General features: G+C 49.0%; 1 long non-coding RNA gene across 1 annotated transcript; it reads left to right on the forward strand.

Annotated features, from left to right (window-relative positions):
* Window positions 1–78: 78 nt before the first annotated feature.
* Window positions 79–17,020, forward strand: LOC144377706 (uncharacterized). The gene is made up of 2 exons (XR_013438722.1): window positions 79–629; window positions 16,017–17,020. It is a non-coding gene; the product is annotated as an uncharacterized LOC144377706 (long non-coding RNA).
* The last annotated feature ends 1,316 nt before the right edge of the window (window positions 17,021–18,336 follow it).

Consider the following 18,336-nt stretch of genomic DNA (forward strand, 5'->3'; position numbering starts at 1 on the left):
TGATCCCGGGGCAGGCGCCCAGGCCCGCGGCTTAACCCCTTAGGGCCCGCGACACAGCGCGGCTGGCGAGGGCGGCTCCTGGCACCTGCCAGCTAGGGGAGTGGGCGGCGACCCGGCTCTCGGGTGCCCCGTTGGCTCGGGGACGCTGGTGAAGTCACAAGCTGGACGGCCAAGGCGCCGCGCGCGGGCCGCGAAGACAGTCGGGCTCGCCCCCTGCAGGTCCGAAAAGTCTTGCCCCCGGGCCGGGAGCTAGGCGCGGCGGGTGAGGGGCGTGGCGGCCGCCAGCCCCGACCCTGCCAGCACCCTGCAGCGTGCAGACCCCCGCGCCCACGGTCGCACACGGTCGCCAGACGGACCGTGTAAGCAGATCTTTGAATCTAATTCCTGCAGCAGTTAGCTCGCTCCAAGGCCATCGTGGTCAATTTTACAAAGGACCAGAGTGGGAAGTGACTCGTAAAGGCGCACATGACCGTGCCAGCCCAAGCCGTCTCTCCTGGCGCCCTCTCTCAACTTCGTCGCAAGTTCCCTAAGGAACCCTGGTAATAAAAGCTGAATTTTAGGGACTGGACAGGCCCTGCCCAGGGGAGTCTGCAGTACTCTGGAGGGCCACGCTGCTTGGGCACCCACAGGTGAGTCTGTAGAGAGGGAATCCTGACCCAGTCACTCGTACCCTGGAGCTGCTGCAGGGATTTGACGGACAGTCACCAACCGGAGGGTGACCTTGCCAAGTCTTGAGGAAGAAGTCTTCCTCCTGAGTACCCGGGCAGAATCGGTTTGGGCAGATAGTGAGCCCGCTGGCAGTGAGGAGGGAAGGAATGGGCTGCGTGAGGCAGGGGACATCTGCCTCACCTCGTCTATCTCCCCTCCCCCTGGCAAGCCAAAGCGCTGCCCCTCGCTGTTCTACCCAGCAGTTCACAGGACCTCGATGGCCACGTTATGTGAGCACGTGCAGTGAGGAGGGTGCTGGGAAGGCGAGGAGAGCGGGGCCTGCCTTCACCGAGACCAAGTCCATACTAGAGCAATGGTAATAGAAGATAATAGAGTGATGTCATCTGCAAAGAGCTTTGTAGATCCGCTGATTTCTTTTACATTTGCTTGGGTAGCTCCAAATGCAATAAAGTGAGGAGAGAGTGGCCATCCCCTTTTGGCTGACCAGTAAACAGATTTGCAGAGGGGAGAGACTTGGTCACCCTCATACAGAGATAGACCCAGGACTTGAACCAAACTCTTCCTAAATCCATCCCAGGGTTGTGCTTTGAGCCTCTGAATGCTAGGGCCCTTGTACACCCACTGCCTTATTTGAGCTTCCCAGGTATCTGGGGAGGTAGGTGGGCAACTGCTAGTCCTCAGCCAAGTCTCAGGGACTTATTAAATCTCTGTAGCAGCTGTGGCCATAGGCCTTAGACATCTCCTCTGGGCCAGACTCTTCCTGGGCTATTTCCATGTTGAATCTCATGCCTTTGACCACAGTTACCCCCTGCCTGGAATGCCCTCTTTATTCTCTGCACCAACCAGATGCCCTCACCTCGGATAGCCCCATCTCCTTGCCACCTCACCTGACAACTTAGCCCCCATACCTCTGTGCTGCTCCATTTAGTTCTGAGGGTCTGGTCTAGTTTCCAGGAGCTTCCTGTCAGTATCCATAGTGAGCCCCTAGCATCTGGACACAAGGGCCCACCTTCTCTTATAGTGTACCCCTGGGCATGCATTAAGTACTGAGCAAATATTTAATGCCACCAAGAACAAAATTAACCTTCAACCAGCAGAAGAAATGTAAATTAGGTCCACAAAAGCATTTCCCATCCGGCAGCTGTGCGGCATTTGGAAGTGGTCAGGTTCCGTGTCTAGATTGGGATAATCTTGGATAGGTCAGCCTCAGGACAGGACACTTCAACCCCAGGACCCCACTGGAAACCATTAAAGGGCAACTCAAGAACACCAGTCACTCTGCACCCACGGCTGTGGCTTGTCCACTTTTATCTCATGGATATTTCAAATTCCAGTTTGTCATCCTTGGCTACCCAGCATGCCTCTTGGCACCATCCCCGCCATCCGCTGTTGCTGTGGGCTCTGGGAATGAGACAGATACTTAATATCAGCTTGAGCCAAATGTAATTAGGAACATCAATCTGCTGCCCCCATCCCACGTGACACGCTCCGAGAAGAAATGTTTCTGATCTCTTATGTGCTGCCGGTTTGCCCCTTCTGTCACATTTCCCCAGTGAGCATGGAGGTCTGGATGAGGAAGGGCCTTCCCAAAGAACTCTGGTCCCCTCGGGTCAGGTCAAGGGTTCAGCCCAAAGTGGAAACTCAAATGTGTGCCATTTCCATGGCGCCTCCTTCCATGGGCGTCCAGCATACAGCCCATCACAGCTGGGTCACCCAGAACAGAGTCTGAGAAAGGAGATGGATACAGGGGATTTAACTGGAAGGTGATCCCAGGAGTTGAAAAGGGGTGGGGTGGGGAGGGCCGTGAGATTGGAAAAAAGGGAAAGCCAGCATGAAGCTGTGTTCTCAAGGTCACTTGTGGGGGGGCCCCAGGGTAGAGGGCTCAGTTCCCCGGAGACCTCCAGGACAGGTGCAGAAGAGCCTGGCAGGGGTGGGGCATGGAGAGCAGTGTGTTCCTCTGTGCTCCTCTCGCCCTTTGTCTGAGAGCTGCCCTTGAGAGCACTCCCTCATACTGCAGGGCTGTGCTGTGAGGTGGGCAGTGCTGGCCCCTCAGCTTCAGAGACTGCCTTGGGGAAGGAAGGGAGGAGTTGCTGTCAGCTCTCAGATCATCCACTGGGCTGCAGGAGGAATCAGAAGTAGGCTAGGCCGAGGGCATTTGTTACTTATTGTGGAGTAAATAAGCCCCTGCAGTGCCAGCTTTGATCTCTTCTAGATGCTGTCATGCCTCAATGCTTTATCATGCTTTTTCCTCAGCCTCCAGTCCTTTATCCCTTGTTAGCTCTGCAAACTCCTATTCATCCTTCAAAGCCCAACACAAACGTTACCTTCTTTATGTAGCTCTCCTGATGCTACCTCCACAGTCCTCTGATTGACACTATATTATATACCCTGATACAATGTATTTGTTCTTTTCTCTTTTTATGGACTGTGACCATATGTGCCCCCTCCCCCGGCTACTAGATTGACACAGAGGAAATACTGGATAACTGCCCAACCCATCCAACAAGGCTGCCATGGGATACCTTTAGTATCTTCCTTAATGAATGGCCCTCTGGTCCAGGTCCCCGCTCTGCACAGCCAGGCACCAGGACTTCTCCACAAGAGCCTCTGCCCTGCCTTGTGTGTTCATTTGCCCAGGCCTCCTACTAGGTGCCACTGTACAGAGTGAGGAGGGCTTGGTCCTTGTCTGCAAGAAGCTCACAATCTCTTAGGAAAGACCCACAGATGTGGGCACCCATCCCAGATTATGGGTGGGCACTGCTTTGCTGCAGGGACTGAGGGAGATTCCAAAAGCCATGGAACCATAGTGGGTGGTGCTTCTCTAGCCCTGGCTGGCTGCCTGGTGCATGCCGCTCAAGATGCAGGTGCACATGCTGGCCACCCTCAGTTACAGGGTCTTCCAAGCCCCGCAGGTCTCAGTCCCTGGAGTCCTCGAATCCTTCCCCTCCTGTCCATCCCCACTGTTACCACGCAGGCTTTTCTCTTGCTTGGGCCTCCTGCCTCTTACCTTGTGCTGACCTCTCACTCCCCTCCCAGCCACTCCGCGCTCCTGCTCAGAACACACAGATCTGCCCACAGGAAACCGGCCTAGGGCTCCCCACTGTCCTCATGAAGAGGTGCCACCCCTGTGTCTAGGTTCCCCGTCTCCCCTTGCCCTTCTCCCCCACGCCTCGCCAGCCCTTCATTCTTCCTTCATGTCATCTCCTCGGCCGCCTTCCTGGACAGGGCCAGGGGTTTGGTTGCCCAGCCTCTGCGCTCCTCTCCGCAGCTCCCTGGGCCTCCTTCCCTCTGCGCCTGTGCAGGGCTGTATTTCCTGTTGTGTGCTTGACATCCTCCTGGGGAAGGTGCTGCTTGAGGGTGAATGGCTCTTCCTCTTGGGAATGAGGCACACGCGGGTGCCTGCCCTGTCAGCTTCTAGTCCCTGTCCTTCCCTGTATTCCAGCCTCTCTCCCCCAGCACACGTCTCTGCTCCCACCCACCCCTGTTTCTCTGGGGCTGTCACCTTTCTGACTTCAGATCTCCATGTCTGTGTCTTCCTCACTGTGGCTCACTGACCCCCCCCACCCCGCCATGCTTTCCTGCTGTACCCCTCCCACCCACAGCCACTGCTGTCAGGCTGGGTACCGGGCTGTCCTCTCTCCACCTTCACGTCAGGGTTATCAGGGTTCCTCTCTTCCCCCTCCAACATACCAGCTTATTTGCACTCCTACCCTCTTCGTGTGTTTCTGCCTCCATCTCCCTGTCTCTGTGGCTGTGTCTGTCTCTCCTCTTTGTCTTGTCTGTGGTCTGTCTTTGTCTTTCTCCACTGTCTCTATACCACATGCACCATGCTGACTTTGGCATGGGGAGCACTGAGACAGGCGGGGGCCCTCCCTGGGGTGTCATCTTTCCTTCACCCCATATCTGAGGGATGATGAGTGATGGGCCCTGGCAGGAGGCACATGTGGGGCCTCTGGGGCTGCATCGTTGACTGTGGGACACCCTCACTTGAGCAAGGTCTTCTCCTTGACCATTCTGTGAGCTTGTTAAACAGTGTGTGTACGTGTGTATGTGCATGTGTGTGTGTGTGCATGTGCATATGTGTGCTCATTTGTGTGCTCGTGTGTGCGTGTGCGTGTGTGTGCATGCGTGCCCGAATGTATATGCACCCACGATGTTGAAAATGGACTAGGGAGGGAGGAATCACAGTACTGGGCTCATGGAGGGAAGCTCTGAGCCAGTTCCTCCCAGAGGTCTGCTCTCCCAAGCTGTCCCTGGGTCCTGATGGCAAACAGGCACATGGAACTACAGGGAGCAGATGGGGGCCCTGGAGGGCTCCTCTCAGCCGTCATTCATGCAGCCCAGGGGCTGGCTGCTCCCAGAGCCTCCTCCACTCTTACGTGGTTAGCAGCCTGCTCTGGAGCCATGCACCTAGGCTCAGTCATTCCTCTCCACTGTCACATGGGTGATGGGGCACTCATTGAGCTTCCTTGTGCCTGAACTTCCTGAGACTTTACTCCTCTTCTGCACAGTGGAGCTGACAGCTGCATGCCCTAAAGAGTTGTCACTAGATACAGCAGAGTGAAAGCAGCATATCCAGTCCTTCCACACTGCTGGGACCACACTCTCCAGCCATGTGCCCCCATCATTCAATCTTCTGTTCTCTGTTCAGACTCATAATCTTCTAACCAGAGCTGAATGAGCTGGTTTCTCAGAGGAGGAAACAAAGGCTCAGAGAGAACACTGCTCCCAGCTACATGTGCCAAAGTGGGCCAGGGCCCAGGTCTTTTTTTTTTTTTTTAATTGGTTGTTCACAACATTACAAAGCTCTTGACATATCATATTTCATACATTAGATTGAAGTGGGTTATGAACTCCCAATTTTACCCCAAATGCAGATTGCAGAATCACGTCGGTTACACATCCACAATTTTACATAATGCCCTATTAGTAATTGTTGTATTCTGCTACCTTTCCTATCCCCTACTATCCCCCCTCCCCTTCCCTCCCATCTTCTCTCTCTACCCCATCTACTGTAATTCATTTCTCTTCTTGTTTATTTTCCCATTCCAGGGCCCAGGTCTTACGGCACCTTCCATGCGTGGCTACCACCCAGGCACCTGCTCAGGTCTCCCTGACTCTGAAGGCAACCCGCCTGTCTGGGTCCAGGATTCCGTTTCCATCACACCTTATGTCCCTTGTGCTCCACTACCCGCAAACCCCAAACTTCTCTGTGGATTAGGGCTCCTCAAGGGCAAGGGGAGGGAATTGGGAGAACTGAGTTCTAGCACCTATGAGCCTGGGACTCGAAATCCCTGTGGCCTAGCAATCCCTGTCACTGCATGTAGAGTCACAGAAGCCATTGGCTTAGAACTGAGGGAACAGGGAGCTTCCCCTGCCCTTCCACAGGTTCAACAATTGAGCCTTTGAAATAAACAGGCAACAGACAAATCAACAGAAGACAGTGATGTAAAAACTGACTATCTTGAATGGGGGCATCACATGAAGGAAAGTAAACACTCAACACCTCACGCAGCCTAAAGGCTTAACTCTCCTCTGCAGCAGGGAGAGAAGGTGCCCTGCAAAGGCTGCCTGAAGATGCAGACCTAGTCTCCCAGGCACGTATGCATCTCTGTCTGGTGCGGGTGTCAGAGCCCCAGTCCCTTCTTCTTATGAGAAATCTCTCTGCTGGGCAGAAAGGGGGTGTCATAGAGAAGCCCTGGCCTGCATTGTTGTCTACTATTGTAAAGAGATGTCATTTTCTTTTTATAGAGGGACAGCTTTTTACAGTCGTCTCAGTGTCTGAAGAGGTGTGCCGCACTTCTCATTAACCAACTTGCTAAGGAAATAGATTCGGGGTCTCCCACCCAGCAGCTGGGGTCATTCCATGTAACATTGCCTCCACCAGCAGATAAAAGCCTGCCACTCCACCAACCACCAGCAGAGGGCCAGAGCAGCGCTGTCCATTAGTCCATTGGTTAGATTTCCAGCCTCAAGGTCCTTTGGGCAACATTGAGACAGTTCTCCAAGCCAGCATCACCTTCATCCAGAAGCTCATTAAAAATGCAAATTACCACCAGGTGTGATGGTGCACACCAGTGATCCCAGTGGCTCAGGAGGCTGAGGCAGAAGGTTCTCAAGTTCAAAGACAGCCTCGTAGCAAGGCCCTAAGCAACTCAGAGAGATGCTGTCTCTCAATAAAATATAAAAAATGGCTGGGGATGTGGCTCAGTGGTTAAGTAACCCTGGGTTCAATCCTCAGTAAAAAAATGAAAAACGAAAACAAACAAACAACAACAAAAACCAGAAATGCAAATTTCCAGGCTCCACACCAGGCCTATTGAAGCAGGAACTCCGCTCCCCCCAGGTGGGGCCCTCCAGAGGATCCTGACAGCTGTTCAGTCTGAAAACCATGAATTTGCATCATTCGGTGTGGTGAGCACCCTGGGAGCTAAACATGCAAAACAGATGGGAAGCAGTTGTTCTCACCATCCATCTCCCAGGTAGCAGAGTTGAATTTTAACCTGGACTTCAACATCTGAACTGGAGTTTTGTCAGATTTTCCATTAAAGATAAGGGGGTCACAAGCACATTTGGGCACAGAGGCAAGGTGAGGGATGGGAGCTTTGATGGTTCATGCATGCAGATTTGGGGGCTTCAGGTACCTCACTTGTCTCTCTGAGGCTGGACCTGAAGATGCCCCCAGTGATGGGAATGGCAAGGGTCCTGATGGCCTCATAGGAGAGATGCCTCTCCATTTGGAGAGGCTGGGAGGGAGAGCTTGGAGACCCACTTACAGCCCAGCAGCCCCTTCCCAGGCACCTGTTCCACCAGACCAGTCTCCAACAATGGGCCCCAGATTCTGCTCACTTCTGTGCCTCTGTGCCAGTTCCCACAGGTTTGCTATCTTCCAGAGTTCAACAAGAGCAGTTTTATTAGGTAGGACCCACTTATACCACCCCAGCCACACTGTCTCTCCCTCCACTGAGCTCCCAGCCCTCCCCACCGTCTCAGCACTGAAGACCTCAAGGCATTCTCATTGCTAAATTTCCATCCTCATTTGCCAAGGGCAGGCTTTGGATCAGTCAGTTGCCAAGGTCTCTTCCTGCTCCAGGAGATTCCATACTCTGGCTCACAAGGACAAAGCTTACCTCCCCTGTTACTACTCCTACCCTTAGCTAAGTGTGTAGGGCCTTTAGTGTGGGACCCACTTTTAAATGAACAATTGGATTCTAGAACGTAATGTAAAATCCCTGGCCCATAATAAGGTATGGTGATTTATAGATGAAAGTGTATAATAAGGGGAGAGAAGAGGTACTAGCATTTTTGTTTTTTGGGTAGTCAGTGCATGTGAAGATTCTTTGCAGGGTCCAAGAGCCATCTTTTCCTGTTCAATTCAAGAAACTATATCTTGGTGTTCTTCATTGTCAAATATGCCATCCCAGGTTAATTTCTTATCTTCCGCTATGAGAAAAAGATAATGAGACCATTATTATTATTATTATTATTATTATTATTATTATTTATATTTGTAATACTGGGGATTGAACACAGGGATGCTCTACCTGAGCTGTATTTCTTCCCTTTTTTATTTTGAGACAGGGTTTCAGTAACTGCTGAGGCTGACCTTGAACTTCCAATCCTCCTGCCTCAGCCTCCCAAATTGCTGGGCTCACAGCTATGCACCACCATGCCTAGCAATGCTGTTATTCATGTGCCATGGGTCTCAGGAACCTATTTTTAATGAAACAATATGAATCTGCAGTTCCCTTGTTGGGGCTCAGGATACTCTGCCCCAAAATATGACTATAGGAGACCAGAATATGCCACCCCAAAATATACTTCCTTGACGTATTTTGAGCTGGCTATTCTGAGAAACTGCAGACACAGGAGCAGCTCTGAAAAACTGTCACTTTGTAAAAGAAATTTACATCCAAGAAGGAAGTCTACATTAATAAAGTATATGAGGAAGAGGAAACTGCTCCAAACAGCTTTCATCACCTGAAACACTATCTGTACAACAAGACAACCTATATCTACCAAGCATTTCCTGCCTCTCCCCGCATCACCTGTCTTGTCTCCAACACCCCCAGAATCCCCGAGCCCCTATTCCTTTCTGTAGCCCAGGAGGCTATGTAAGTGCCAATTATCCAATCCATCTTTGAGTCTTGTGTGGGATTCCCCTGCATACAAACATAATTACATATGGTTTTGCTCCTGTTAATCTGTCTTAGGTCAATTTAATTCATAGCCCAGCCAAAGACCCTGAGAAAGGAGGGGGAGCCATTTTTTGCTCACTGCACCCTACTACTGTGACCAGACCCAACTCTGTCTGTTCACTACTTGAAAGCCAATAATACTTCAGAGGCAAGAGTTGATGGAAAGGAAACCAGAGTTATTCAAGGGCTAGTACCCTGAGAAGATGCGGAGTTATCATTCCCCTAAAAAATACAATCTTAGGGAACTGAGATGTGAAAGAGCTTTTCTAATGAGGGAATCGAGGTGCAGAGGCACTAGGTAGAAAGTGCCCCTGGATGGGGGTCTCTGTCTTCCAGGGTGTGTTTCTCCTCTCTCTTTTTTTTTTAAGCCTTTGGTCTGAACATTGCATTTGACCTTGACCTCCAGGAGCTAATTCCTATAATTCTTTAGATAGTTGTATCACTTTTCTGCAAAACTTTTCTGCAAGTAAGTTGCTCATAGCAACTCCAATGCTTTGTGTTAGTTGGTGCACAGAACTAAAGAGGAAGGAGGGATGTTTCATATTCTGATATTATCCGAAGGCTGCCAGATGTTCTGGGTCTTGTAAGACTCAAGAAAGATGATTTAGCAGTTAACATCTCAATTACTGAGCTGCAGCTTTTCTTTAGAATTTAGAATACTGGCAAAAGGAGGCGATGCAAAAGTAACTTTGCCAAGGACAAATCAAAAAGGGCAGCCAGGTCTGGTCTACACTGCGTTGTAGTCAACCCTAGTTGCATTGGTACTCCCACCAGCAGGCCCCTGTGGCTGGGGCAGGGTGGCAAAGGAAGGGTCTAGGATGCTGCAGGACAATTCATTAGGATTTTATAAAAAAAACTGTTTAAATGTTCCTGGGTGATGCTTTAAAGAGCCAAAACAATACACCAGAGTATGGCACTTGACAGCGGAGTGCTTTGAACTAAAGCAGCAACTTCAAGGTCACTCTGACCTTACCTCTACCACCACCCCAGTTTCTTGATCCTCCTTTCTCTCCCAAAGGATAGGAAGGGGCTTTCTCTGAGTTTCCTTACCTATCTTAGGACTAGATCTGCCAAAGAGGAACATAATTGCTTCATTTTTCTTACTGAAATGTCATTAATCAGGGAAGATTAAACTCACACCACAGGAGACTGAAAATTAGAGCCCAGAGAAATTTTGTCCCAGGCCATTTTCTGTTCTCTGGGCTCACTTATTTCCCCTACAAATGATTTCTTCCTCCTTTAAAAATGCCAGTAGCCTCCCACTTCCCTCACCCCCGGCGGGGGGGGGGGGTACTTAAACCTCAACCCTCCGCCAGCCTTTGAGTTTCATATTTGGCGTAGCTCCCGTGCACAGGTGCCTGGTAATACATTTGTGTATCTTTTTCCTTTTAATCCATCTATTGTTAGTTTTTTAACAAACCATTAGAGGAAAAGTTTGAACTTGCCCAAATTCCAAGAGGACAAAATACTGACGGTTTTCTGCCATCCTTAGAAATAAATGGAGAACCAAGAGCAAGACTTAAAAAGGTGGCCAGGTCCTGGCCACTCTGTACTGGGAGCTTTAGGTCCATTGTCCTAATCATCTACACACCAGTGCATGCCAGTCCTAGAAGAGGTTTTATTTCCATTTCACAGATGAGGAAATTGAGGCTTAGAGAGTTGAAGCCCAAGGTCATCCCAGGAGACAGTGACAGGGACGGGATTCCAGCCTGAGTTCTTTGTGCTGCACTGTAGGAGTCCTCCGACTGGAGACTGACCCAGTTTCCAAGGCTTCAATGAACCCCAGGAAGAACAAAAGGAAGCTTAAGAGTATAGTTCTCCACTTTTCCTATTTGGGGTTCCAAGGCTGGCCCTCTGACCAGCCCACCTGCGGTGCCTGGCTTCTTGCCAACATCTTAGCCCCTCAGCTCATCTTAATGTTCACCCGCCAGCTCACACCTCACCTCACAGGAGTTGCCCTCGATGTCTTACAGCTCCATGAACAAGAGCTGCCACGGCCCTGTCTTGGGCTATTTTCTGATACTGTAATAGAATGCCTGACTGGGTACTTTATAAAGAAGAGAGTTTTATTTAGCTCACAGTTCTGGAGGATGGAAGGTCCAAGAGCGTGGCACCAGTATGTGCCTTCAGGGAGAGCTTCGTATTGCTTCAACTCATGTCGGAAAGCAGAAGGGATAATAGGGGCTGAGGACATAGCTCAGTTGGTGAGGTGCTTGCCTTGCATGCACAAGGCCCTGGATTCAATCCCCAGCACCACGGGGAGGGGGGTGGGGATCCTATGGCCAGAGAGGAAGCCAGAGAACGCAGAGTAAGACAAACTCACCTGTATGACAACTCCCTCTTGTGGTGACTTATCCAGTCCAGTGGGAGTGGCAGCATTGACCCATCCACAAAGGGTTAATGTGACTCAAACATCCCCCAACAGGCCACAGACCACACCCGGAAATTAAGGTTCCAACATACTGACTTTGGGGGATACAGCAAGCCCCAGACTCATTCTACAAGGCCAGAATTACTCTGATAACAAACCCAAATGAAGACATCACAAGAAAGCAAACCACAGGTCACTGTCTCTGGCGAGTATAGAGCTGTAGACAGCTGTGCCTATGTGCAGGCTCATTGCCTAAGTACCCTCAACCCTCCCAGCAACTGTGGAGCTGTGCTGACTGAGGTGTGGAGGGGCCCAGGGGCTGGTGTGCAGCCACACAGCAGTCAGTGGCAGAGCTAGAATCCAAGCCATGTCCAGATCCAAGCCCAGCCCTTCCCATGACCACCGCAGAGGGCCAGAGGAACAACCAAGCCTGTAAATTGGCACCGTGATCTAGTCTTACTTCTGGAAGGCCTCTGGCCTGGATGACACACCAGAGTAGCCTCCTCTGTCTGAGGTAGACCTTCTGCAAAGCCTGCTAGGAAGGTCACAGACCCCCTGCAAAACAACTCCTCAGCCAAAGAACTCACAGCAGTGGGGACACAGAAAGGGCCATGTGTGTGGGAAGCAGGCGTGTGTCACCCCTTGGGCAAGGCCTCTTCCTCTCTGCATCTCAGTCTCCTTATCCGCGCAATGGGGCAAAACTCTAAGACACTGACAAAAATCAAATGCCAGCGAGGATGTGAAGCACCAGGAACTCTCATCCATTGCTGGCAGGGACGCAAAGTGGTACAGTCACTCGGGAAGGCAGTTTGGCGGTTTCTTATAAAACGAAGCATATTTTACCATATGATCCAGCAGTTGCACTCCTTGGTATTTACCCAAATGAGTCGAAATCGTATGTCCACACAAAAATCTGCACACGGATGTTTATAACAGCTTTATTCAGAATTGCTACGACTTGGAAGCAAGTAAGATGTCCTTCTGGGAGTGGATAAATAAACTGTGCACCAGACAATGGACTGCCACTCAGTGCTGGAGAGAAATGAGCTATCAAGCCATGAAAAGACATGACAGGACATGAAATGCACATTACCAAGTGAAAGCAGCCAATCTGAAAAGGTTCCAGGCCATACCATTCCAACTGGGTGGCATTCTGGAAAAAGTAAAACTGGAGACAGTGAAAAGATCAGTGATCACCAGGGGCTGGGGAGGGGGCAGGATGAAGAGCAGGAGCTCAGAGGACTTTCAGGGCAGTGAAACGATTCCACAAGCTATGAGAGGTCGCGTCATCCTACACGTGTCAGAACACACAGAATGTACGATGCCGAGAGAGAGCCCTAAAGTGAAGGATGTATGCTGGCGGTAGTGATGTGTCTGTGGTTGGTGGACAGCAACAGTGTACCACTCTGGTGCTGGAGGTCCATAGTCAGGAGGGGGTACCTGTGCTGGGAGCAAATGGGCAATTACTGTGCTTTCTGTTCAGTTTTACTGTGAACTTAAAACTTCTCTAAAAACAAAGTCTTTTGAAAAAATGGGGACCAAAGCACCCGGGTCTTAAGCTGAGTTAAGGGAATGGTTTATGGATGGCAAGTCAGTTTATCCACGAAAGCGCCTGGGGCTCTTCTGTTTTCCATCCAAGCTGTGCCAGAGTCTGCAGTGGGAGCCCAGGCTGATCCCTTTGACTTTTTCCAATCCCAGTGTCCTTGGCTACAAAGCAAGATGAAAGCACTCGCTCCCCATTCCCACAGCAACCTCTCAGAGGGTAAGTGGTGGTAAAAGTGACCGTGATAATGACAGGCACCGTTAACGCGAAGTTCTGTGTTAGGCACTCTATGTGCAGTATTTCACTTCATCCTTGAAAAGACTCTGACTTTGCAGATGAGAACTGAAGCAGGGGAGGATGGAGGGGAAGGAGAGGAGGAGAAGTAACTTGGGTCACAACAGCTGGTCAGTGTCCAACAAGGTTCTAGAAGACTCAGTGGCCTGTTCTTAACCTTCCACCTCACCCCCATGCCTCCCAGGCTGACCATAGGAGGCACCCCAGGGGGTGCCCCCCTTGCCCAAACCCTGGGGACTGGTTTTGGTACAGCCAGTTATTGGTGACGAGTCCTGCTCCCCCACATGTTGAAGTTTGAGCATTAGAGAAGCACACCAAGGCAGGACATAAAGCAGGGCTTATTTTTAAAGGGGTAACAGACTTCTCCCGGGAGGGAGAAGGGGGCCAGAGCTGGTATCCTGGTATCCCAAGAAGCGAGGTGTTCTGCCCTGTTTATGTCCCAGGCTTCCTTTGCTCTCCTGCCCTCTTCCCCTTATCTTTCTCCTTCCTGCCTACTGTGGCCAGGCCCTGGAAGGCTGGTGGCTGGCCACAAGGTGGGAAACAGGTGGGCTGAGGGGGGAAGGGAGGACGGAGCAGCCCAAGACACATTAATTGACAACCTTATGCTCCCTGAAGGAGGGGCAATTCCTGGGACAGGTTACCCTGGCAACAGGCTGGAGCAGGGGCAGGTTCTAGATAAGGGTGGAGGAAGGGCTCTGAAGGAAGTAACGTTTCAATCCCTCAGGGACAGCCTGGCCTCCTTGGTCTGACCTGACTCGATTTACCTGTCTATACTGACTGCCTGTTTAATTCTGGCTTCAATTTCATAATAACACATGATAACCACGGCCAACATTACTACAGACTGACGATGAGCCAGGTGATTCTAAAGCATGTGGCATGCTCTGTTCCTTTTAGTTCTTGCATTAATTCCCCCGGATGGGGGATACGGTGGCATTTTACAGATGAGAAAACTGACACAGAACTCAAGCAAGGGAGTACTGCAGACCCAAGAGGGAATGCGTGGATCAGCACACCTGAGCCCCTGTGCAGCCTCCTCACATCTGAGCCCCTACGTGACCTCACACTACCCTGTGCTGCTGTTGTGACATTTCCCTGTGGACCCTACCAAGTTGCTAGCTGAGAAAGGCTGCACTTGGGTCTCCATCTCATGCCAAGTTCATGTAAGGCTGCCTGGCAGTACAGGCTCCTGCCCCACCCAGGATGCCGATTTTGTCTCCCCTTCCAGGCCAGGGAAGGAAAGTCAGGAGCCGGGAGCCCCACTGCCCCTCCATAGCACAGGAGGCCTGTGGGGCCGGAACACCACAGATGGGGGAGGCCCAGGCCAGGGGAGCAAAGCATCTGTGCTCCCAGGAGTTCCCTGGTGTTGGGACTGCAGAAAAGGTGGTGGCAGCACCCCTGCAGGCCCTCCTCCTTGGTGCCCACAGGACAGAGGATGGATTTTAAGGTGTGAGTGGTAGGGGGTGCTTTCAGAGAGGATGTTTTGCATGGTGAACAGGAAGACCTGGAGCAGGGATGTAGCTCAGTGGTAGAGTGCTTGCTTATCAGGTGAAGCTGTCGGTTCAATGCCCAGCATCACCAGGAAGAAGGAAAGCTAGAGGGAGAAGATGCGCTTTAGAATCGGCCAACCTGAATCTACACCTGCTGTCTAAGCCCTGGCTGTGTGACCTTGGTTGAATTATTTAGCCTCTCTGGACCCCTGTTTCCTTCTCTGTCAAATGTGGACCATGATAGCAGCCATCCCACAGGGAAAAAAATCTGCCCATGGCCTGGTACAGAGGACTTGTAAGGAGGACTCGAGACACAGTGGCTCCATCTCAGCTGTGAAATGGGTGCTAATAGAACCTACCGTGTTATGAAGGTCAATGAGTAAGATGCACCCATGTACTAAGGAAGGGTCCCAGCCTGGACAGAGTGCGGACTGCTTCGTTATCATGACGTCCTCTGTCTCCTGCCACTTCTCCTCATCCAGGCATAGGACCCAGTTGTGGGGAAGGGTTAACTGCTTGGCTTCAGCCTGCCAAGTGCAGAGCCAGCTTGGTTCTGAGCTGCCTTCCTTCAGAGGTGCAGAAGGGGCTGCGGGGATTCCTTAGCCCTAACTAACACCACAAGGCTCCCTCCCTTCTTTGCCCCGGTGGCCTTCCTGCTGCCTGGGAGCCACACAGGAGAGGGGCAGCCAAGCCCCGGGCAGAGGAGCCATCATCAAAGACTGGGATGCCCCATGGAGGTTATACCTTATGCTTGGCTTATGCTTGGCTGGAAGGCTCCAGAAGGGAGAAAGGCAGGTGTGGGGACCATAGACAAATACCCTTGGGAGTCAGTGGCCTTTCTGGTACATCTGACAACAGGATCAGGGACTATTTTTTTCCTCTGCGCTACAAACTCACTTTAAAATCTTGCAGTGAAAGAAATAGTACAAATGGCTGGAAAAGAAATGCAGACAGAAAAAAAAATGTTTTGTTGAATTCTATATACATGTCAATACGAAATTGAAATGTAAAAATTACAAAATAGAAAATAGTAGAGAATTAATACTTTTAATTAATGTGCTTTTGAAAGGGGAAATTTCTCTACGTGTTAGTCAGTCACAGCAGTAAATAATAGTAGAACTTCTGCAAATCTCTGAATGACAATATCAGAACAGATCTCAAATTCACGTTCAACAGGTAGTAAAGTCCTGTCTGTCCATCTCTCTTTTCTCACAGCTGATTAAAGAATGCTTCAACATTGAAAAGTTCCTTCCCTATGAAGCAACAGATACACAAACAAATAGGAAAATCTGAACCTTAAGGGCAGTTTGACAGAGATTCTGGGGGTTTCCTTTCTCAGTAAATTTCAGAAATTCCAATACCCTCTCTATCTTTGTTTCTGCAGGATTGGTGATATTGTTTTTCAACTGTTTCCTTAGTCAAAATTTACCAATTCCTTTTTTTTTAACCAGAAAAAAAATTACTCTACTTGGAAAATGCTTCTGACATTTTTCTTCTGCAAAGAATCAGAGAAAGTGGCTGAGAGATGAACAATGATGTGACCTGACCTGCTGCTTTAGAAGGCACCCCAACACCTCACGCCTTCTTTCTTCATCCCTTACAACAACTGTCATCACTGATAATTTTGAATCTACTGAGACAAAAACTATGCCAGAAGAAAACTTGAAAGATTTCACTGCTATGAAATTACTCGCTAAAAATGGTATACAACAGCTGAGTCTAAGTGTGTTGGGCTATGTTGACCAATAAAAAGAGATTAGAGTCAAATTACCGAAATTGGAAATGAAATTGGGGAGATTATTGCCAACCTTACAGAAATAAAGATTAAAAGAGAATGTGAACAAGTATATATGGAAAAACTAGATAAGCTAACAGAAATGGACAGATTCCTAGAAAGACATGAGCTACCAAAACTGACTCAGGAAGAAATAGAAAATCCAAAAGACCCATCAGAAGTCAAGGGATTCAATAAATACTACTACTACTGAAAGGGTAAAGTTTCTAAGCTGCAAAGCCTGAGTTAAAATGTAAAGGACTAGGTATTGTAAAGTTTCTGAACTGCACACAGAACTTGAAATTCCTGAGGCAGTTAAGACAATGCCCGGTACTGACCATTTAGTTGTTAAATAACCTGGACTCTGTGCAGTTTGGCACGTAGGCATTCAGGGCCCAAACCAATCAGTTTGAATGTACCCCCCTTCTTAGGACTGACCTATCACTCCCGCCCGACCTGTTCCCGCCAATGAATGGATTAATCATGTTTGGGAATTGTTGTTTGATTTTCCCGCGCCTCCGGATGATTTGCTCTGATGTATGCAAAGTCCCTGCCCTCCCCAAAAAAGTGTACTTAAGCACTGCTCAACCCCTGCTCGGGGCTCTGGGCTGCTCTCCCTTCTTGAGTGAGCGTGGAGCCCCAGCATGCTGGATTCTCAATAAACCCCCTTCTGCGGTTGCATGAGTTGGTCTCTTGGTTCCTCTGACTTTTGCCGGACCCTTACACTACTACTACTAATAATAATATCATCCCCCCAAACAAATAAAAGCACAGGATAAGATGGTTTCCCTGGTGAATTCCACTAACCATTAAAGAGGAATCAATACCAATCCTTCCAAGAAAGAGGAGAGAACTTCCTAATACATACTGCAAAGCCAACTTTATCCCAACACCAAATCCAAAGACATCAAGAGAAAAGGAAACTGTAGATGGCTATCTCTTATGAACATTGTCTGATCAATATGCTAAATAATCATATATTTATCATTGAAAAATAGGGATACTGAAAATTAACACTTTTCATTAATTATTATTTAATAAGCATTGTTTTCAATATTTGATATTGGAGCAAACCCAGTAACTATGAGTTATCAGCAAAGGTATGTCAATTTTTTCAAAGAACCAACTTTTGGGTTCATTAGCTTTATTGTTTTTATATTCTCTATTTTGTTTATCTCTACTTAAATCTTTATTATTTCCCTCCCTTGAGTTGTCTTACATTTAGTTTGCTCTTTTTATTCTCCTCCTGTGAGGTGAGAATTTTCTTTCTATTTAATATTGTCATTTACAGCTATAAATTCCCCTCTAAGCACTGTTTTCATTGAGTCTTAGAAGTATTAGTATGTTGTGGTTTTGTTTTTATTGATCCAAAGTATTTTATAATTTTTTCAATTTCCCTGGTGATTTCTTGACACAATGGTTAGGAGGGTTTGTTTAATTTCCACATATTTGTGAATTTTCCTGTTTTCTTCCTGCTATTGGTTCCTGGTTTTATTCCACCATAGTCAGAGAAGTTACTTTGAATGATTTAAGTTTTTGAAATCCATTGAGACTTGTTTTGTGGCCCAACGTGTGGCCTATCTTGGAGAATGTTCCATTGAGGAGAATGTGCAGTAATAGGGTGGAATGTTCTGTCTATGAGGTCTTATCTTAGTCCACTTCTTATTGCTATACTTAAGTACCACAGACTGAGTAATTTAAAAGGAAAAGGAGTTTATCAGGTTCATAGTTCTGAAGGCTGGGAAGTTCAGAATGAGGTGGCTGCATCTTTTGAGATTCTTCTGCAGAGTCCTGAGGTAGCACAAGTCATTACCACGTGGTAAGAAGGACTGAGTGCCAGCTCAGGTCTCTTCCTATAAAACCATAGCTATTGGACTATACCCACAACCTTATGGCCTCATTCAACCCTAATTATCTTCCAAAGGTCCCAACTCAAATCCTACAGTCAAATTAAATTTCTACCCTCTTAATCAATATTGCATAATGGGGATTAAATT

The sequence above is a fragment of the Ictidomys tridecemlineatus genome, chromosome 5 (assembly GCF_052094955.1).
Source record: "Ictidomys tridecemlineatus isolate mIctTri1 chromosome 5, mIctTri1.hap1, whole genome shotgun sequence".
NCBI classification, from domain to species: Eukaryota; Metazoa; Chordata; class Mammalia; order Rodentia; family Sciuridae; genus Ictidomys; species Ictidomys tridecemlineatus.